The sequence below is a fragment of the Pseudonaja textilis genome, chromosome 2 (assembly GCF_049901715.1).
Source record: "Pseudonaja textilis isolate UNSWEBS1 chromosome 2, rPseTex1.2, whole genome shotgun sequence".
NCBI classification, from domain to species: domain Eukaryota; kingdom Metazoa; phylum Chordata; class Lepidosauria; order Squamata; family Elapidae; genus Pseudonaja; species Pseudonaja textilis.
The window spans coordinates 117,745,811-117,751,810 of record NC_141991.1 but is presented as its reverse complement, the minus strand read 5'-3'; positions in this window follow the sequence as shown (position 1 = coordinate 117,751,810).

Sequence of the window (6,000 nt, the reverse complement as noted above, 5' to 3'; positions counted from 1 at the left end):
AGCCTCACTAATTGGGATCATTTATAAGGGCAATTAATTCACTACAGACATGTTTTCAATACAGAGCACCTGCTTTAACTTGAACCTGTGCAGCTGGGTTCACACTTGGCACTAACCCACAGCATGCTTTGTTGACTAGATTGGTCCAGCATGTTCTGTGAACTGAAAGCATTGTTACTGCTGAAAGTATTCTATGAACGGAGGTATTTCCCATATTTATTCACAACTGGAAAAAAATGACACAGTCCTCCCATTGGCATCTACCTCTGAGAGGTCTGACCATTTGTCAAGGATCCCGAATTTTAATCACGTGATCATGGAGATCAGTGGTGGGATTCATTTTTTTTTTTTACTACCGGTTCTGTGGGCATGGCTTGGTGGGTGTGGCTTGGTGGGCGTGACCGGGGAAGGATACTGCAAAAATCTTCATTCCCACCCCACTCCAGGGAAGGGATACTGAAAATCCCCATTCCCTCCCCAACCCACTAACCTGCTTTCCAGCTCCGTTCTCCTGTGCAGGGCAACAAAAGAAGACCCAGCTGGGACTCGGCAGGCAGAGTATAGATGAAGGTGGGCCCAGTCAGAGGTGGTATTTGCCGGTTCTCTGACCTACTCAAAAGTTCCAATACTGGTTCTCCAGAACTGGTCAGAACCTGCCGAATACCACCTCTGATGGGGATGTTATGATGGTCGTAAGTGCAATGACTGGTTGTAAATCACTTTTTTCAATAGTGTTGTAACTTTGAGCAGTCACTGAACAAATGGAGGATTACCTGTAACACACCAACAGAAAGGAGATTATTGAATCCTATTCATTCAGCCAATACTTCTCCTTTTGCAATCTAACCATAAAAAGGCGATACAGGAAATCATCCATTCATGCATATCCAACCTCTCTATCTCTTGCCAAAATAACAGTGTGGGACTAATAGGACAGGGTTACTACTTTTGGAGAAATTTGGGTACTATAGTCAAAGCAAATTTATTCCGAGCCTGACTGAGAAATTGCCACTCGTTCAAACAATGTACAGTGTCAGCCAGTCTGTTGAAAAAAGGTGCTTGAATGAGAATATTGGGGTTTTGTTCGACTTGTTATTTGCATGACAAATGGTGTCGCAGGCACAGAAGGTTTCTTTTTTTTTAAAAAAAAAATGTTTTTTGGAAGCTTAAGCTGAATGCCAAATCAGGCTGTCTGGACCATTTGAAAGATTGAGCATATAGCTTCAAGTTGAGAATGCAGGTCTAGAGAAGAGCCTCAGCCCCTGAGCTTTTCCTTCCCACCCCACCCCACCCCCCGACCATTCCTCAGATCTATTGCTTTCCAGTGAAGAGGAGGCTCTGGTCCACTCACCTTTATTTCATGCATTAAACTGATTAAGACCGGCTATGGAAATTAACTTTGTCTATGGATGCTTTGACCTTGAAATGGATGCTTATTTAAATCATAAGCCATGTGTTTTATATTGCCAGAGTGCTACAAAATTACAGTGCCTAACATCTCACAGTCTATTTGCAATAAAGTCCAGCGATCCCTGGGCCATCCGTAACAGATTTTAAGGCAATAATGTTGGCCCATAAGCATTTCTAGCAGCATGCTGATGAATTTGCAAATGTAAAAAAATACTGATAAGCGCTAAACCTGCCTAGATAGCATATTTTTAAAAAAAACCCAGAAAGGACTGTGCATTGCAAAGTACACCACATTAAAATCAACAGTGTTCACAAGTTTTGCCTTTTAAAAAGGCTTTAATTTGTTCATGCAGTGTACCTCGAAGGTTCTTGATGAACTATAAGTCCTGAATCTGCAGTTGGGTTGAGGGTGTCTTGGCAAATGAAGGCTATGTTGCTTTGCTAAGCAGCTGTCTTTCTGTCCCTTTTGTTACAATGTAGGGTTTGCCCCTTTCCTTTTTTTGGTAAAGTTTTTTTATTTTATATTTACAATATATCCATCTTTCATTTAAACAGTGTGTCGACTGGATACATACGTCTTGTGCTGACAATTATAATTAGTACTTTTCCTACCAATGTAACAGTAATCACATTTTCTTTATAGCCATTATCTCTTATTTCTATTATCTTTATAACAATCTTAACTTACTTCTCTATCTACACCATTTTAACTTGTTTTATTTTCCAACCATTGATAAAACAGATCCCATACTATGTAATATTCACTTTCTTCTTTTTCTTTAGTTGCTAATGTTAATCTATTCATCTCTGCATTCTGGGTTTGCTCCCTTCCTTGTTGAGCTATTGTGACCCTTCCTTCATCCCTTTGCCTCTTTGAAATTGTGTCATAGCCACTTGAAGGGTGACTGGGTTGTTTTTACTGGGTTTCTCTCATTGTTATGAGCGACACATTTTTTCCTCCTGAATTTGTTTTATAGGTTGCCCTACCTTCTACAAAAATTCTGCTATAAAACCTCTTCTAACACCACTTTCTAGGCTAGACTTGACAAATGGGTGGCTTCATGTTGCAAAAGTAAGACACACACATGCATGCATGCATGCACAAAGCAAATTAGCTATCTGACATGTCCAATGCGATTTATTTTGAAAGCATACAGGAAAAAGAAAGAAAGTAAATGCTTCAAGGATATATGCAATGACAGGAACGGAGGAGACTGAAAGTTAACCAAAAGTTAAAACTTCCAAAAGTTTCCATTCCTACCTAAGGCAGGATTAGCTGCACATGGTTTATGCATTTCTATAATAGGAAAGAATGGAATGCATGATACCATTTATTTTTATCTTCAGTAATTTAACTTCAAAATAGCTTTTGTCTAAAGGTGCTAAGCTTTATTGTTTCCTAACCTTTTCCTAGAATAATGTCAAAGGTGATTTCAAGGCAATTTTTTGGTTTTCCTTTCTTTCCGAAAAAACTCAAGATGGTTTCCCCCGCAGATGTAGCTTCTTTCTTTTCAGTGTTCCACCGATGATGCGCTTTCTTGGATTTTGATTCTCAAAACGAGATGCAACTTAAGAAATAATTAGAAATCCCTGGAAAACTTTAAATTTTAGTATTTACATTAATAACAAATACTATTTATCATCATCTGAAATGCACACAATCTTATGAAAGAAGGAGATAAAATAAATAAAACAATGTGTAAAAACAACATTTGATATTCCTTCCCATTGTACCCAACTGGTGAGTATACTCAATTATTTCTAAATATTAAAATTGCTTCTGGCTACTGCCTTACATAAAATATTTTTTTCTCTTAAAAACTGTGCTCCAGGTTCTGATTTTGCCTGTGTGGCACACAGGGAAGCCATTTTTGCTTCAGTTTATTTATACAGGTAGACCTTGACTTACGACCATAATTGAGCCCCAAATTTCTATTGTTAAGTGAGATGTTTGTTCGATGAATTTTGCCCAATTTTATGACTTTTCTTGCCACAGTTAATAAGTGAATCACTGCAGTTGATACAGTTAGTAACCCAGTTGTTAAATAAATCCAGCTTCCCCATTGACTTTGCTTGTCAGAATGTCGCAAAAGATGATCACATAACCCAGGGACACAGCATAGTTCCTAAATACAAACCAGTTGCCAAGCATCTGAATTTTGATCACATGATCACGGGGATGGCTACAAAGGTTGTAACTGTGTAAACGGTCATAAGTCACTTTTTTCAATGCTGTTTTGTAACTTTGAATGGTCATTAAATGAATGTAAGTCAAGGATTACCTGTACGGTACTTATATTCTGGATGTGTTAATTTTACTACTGCTGTGATTTCCCCAATTTTGATTTCTCAATCTAATATTGTCAGGTAAGTATGCCTTTTCCAGTGCTGGGTCAAATTTATCTTCATGGTCACCAGTACTATATACTGTATATCTTAATACATTGTGATATTCTTTATTTCCCTGGAAAAAATTCTAGTTAAAAAAGACACACACACACGCAAAGGTTTTCAGTTCAAGCTTTGCTTTTAACTTTTGTTTTAAATGATGCTGTATATTTTTTCTCGTAATTTTGAATGTTTTTTCACCTCACCTGCTTACAGGTCTGATCTTATCTTACTCCACATTTAGGGGGTAAAATTTTTATCCATTTAATGGCAACTCAGTTGAAAACTAGGTTTCTTGTAAGCAAGATGGAAATATAGTTATGAACCTTACAAGGTTATTATCTCCACACTTTGACAACTAATCGGCCCCATTCCAACTAATTAAGGTATTGTAGCTTTGTTCTAGTGGGCCTCATCTCAGTTTTTAATAGGGACACATGTTGTAATGGCTTTGTTTGGGATTTTTGATTTCCGTCTGTTTTTTCTCTCCCTTTCCAAATAAATTTGCTGATTATTCTTTGCTGACTTTGCAGAATTGTATCTGGGATTAAGACTGGTGCCATTTGAACTTTAAAAATTAATCTTAGTTAATAACAGCAATATATTTAACAACTGCAATTGATCGTAACCTGGAGTTTTAAAATTTTCCACCCTTCAAATTAAAAAAAAATTCACAGAGAAAACGGATTTACTTTATCTCACCATGCCATGATGCCAAACTGTCAGCACTCTTTGGAATAGCTTATTCTGAATAAAAGGGCTTTGGGGCTGTTCTGTGTAATATATAGCTTGGCTCTTAAAGCAAAAGACAGTTTATGGAACTTTTCTGTTCTGCTCTCTGGAAAACGAATTGCTGTATTGGGAATGGCAAAGGATTTTAGATGATGAGAATAATTACAGCTGATTAACAGATCCCAGTTCACAGTTTCTTTCTCCCAAGTTCCAGAAGTTGGCTGCATGCAAGTCTGCATACAATTCAGCTGGAAAGCACAGGTAATGCCTTCTAAAAATAGCTTATTTCCCATCATTCTGGCATTTAGGAACTGACCTTCAAAGTTAGCACCTCTCTCAGATTCCTCACCAGTTGGCTTTGCAGCATGGATTAACAGGAGTTGATGTCCATTATGTAAGTTCTAGCGGAAACGGGAGACTTCAGCTATATTGATATCTGCTGGAAAACTTACCCCGTTAACAATGGGACGTCCAGATTGCTATCCCTCCTACAATGTTATTTTCTGAAGAAGAAATAAGGGGTCAGCTATCCTAGACCTCTTCCCAACCACTGGTATTAACCAGCAGATTGAAGGCCTTAAGAACCTTGGATAAAAGTGACTGGGTCATGTTGGAATTCAAAAGAACTAGAAGAGGAAAATCTGAGAGATGTCAGTCAGGTGTCTAGGACTTTGTGAAGGTGTCTGGAGAAGGAGTGGCAATAAGGGCAGACATTCATGTTATGTTGCGATGCAATCCCCAAGAATTATGCATTTGTGTCGGGATCCAAGCACAAAAAGGGTGGGAGTTGCAAGTCAGCTCTTTTAGTCATTATTAAAGAAGAGAACATGGTGGCTCAGTGGCTAAGACGCTGCTTGTCGATCAGAAAGGTCGGCAGTTCGGCGGTTCGAATCTCTAGCACCATGCTACAAAGTGAACTCCTGTTACTTGTCCCAGCTTCTGCCAACCTAACAGTTCGAAAGCATGTCAAAATGCAAGTAGAAAAATAGGGACTACTTTGTTGGGAAAGTAAGAGTGTTTAGTCATGCCGGCCACATGACCACGGAAACATCTTTGGACAGCACTGGCTCTTCGGCTTTGTAACAGAGATGAGCACCGCCCCCTAGAGCCGGAAACGACTAGTACATATGTGCGAGGGGAACCTTTACCTTTAACTAAAGAAGACAAAATGGAGACCACCAATATCCAAAAGATGTTCTTGCAGATCTGTTCTCTATTGAAAATGAAGACAAAACAACCAATTAAAAGAAGGAAACATCAGATTGAGTTTTCTGGTTTATTTTTTTAACAGCAATGAAGCAGTAAAATAGTTTGCCCAAACATGGATAGGTTCTCCCTCACTGGAGATTTTTAAACAGGTTGGATAGCTATCTGTCTTGGGTGGTTTAATAGCTTTCCCACTGCACTGTAGTTTAGAATAGATCAGGAATGTCAAACTCATGCATCACACACTGGCCACCCCCACCCCCA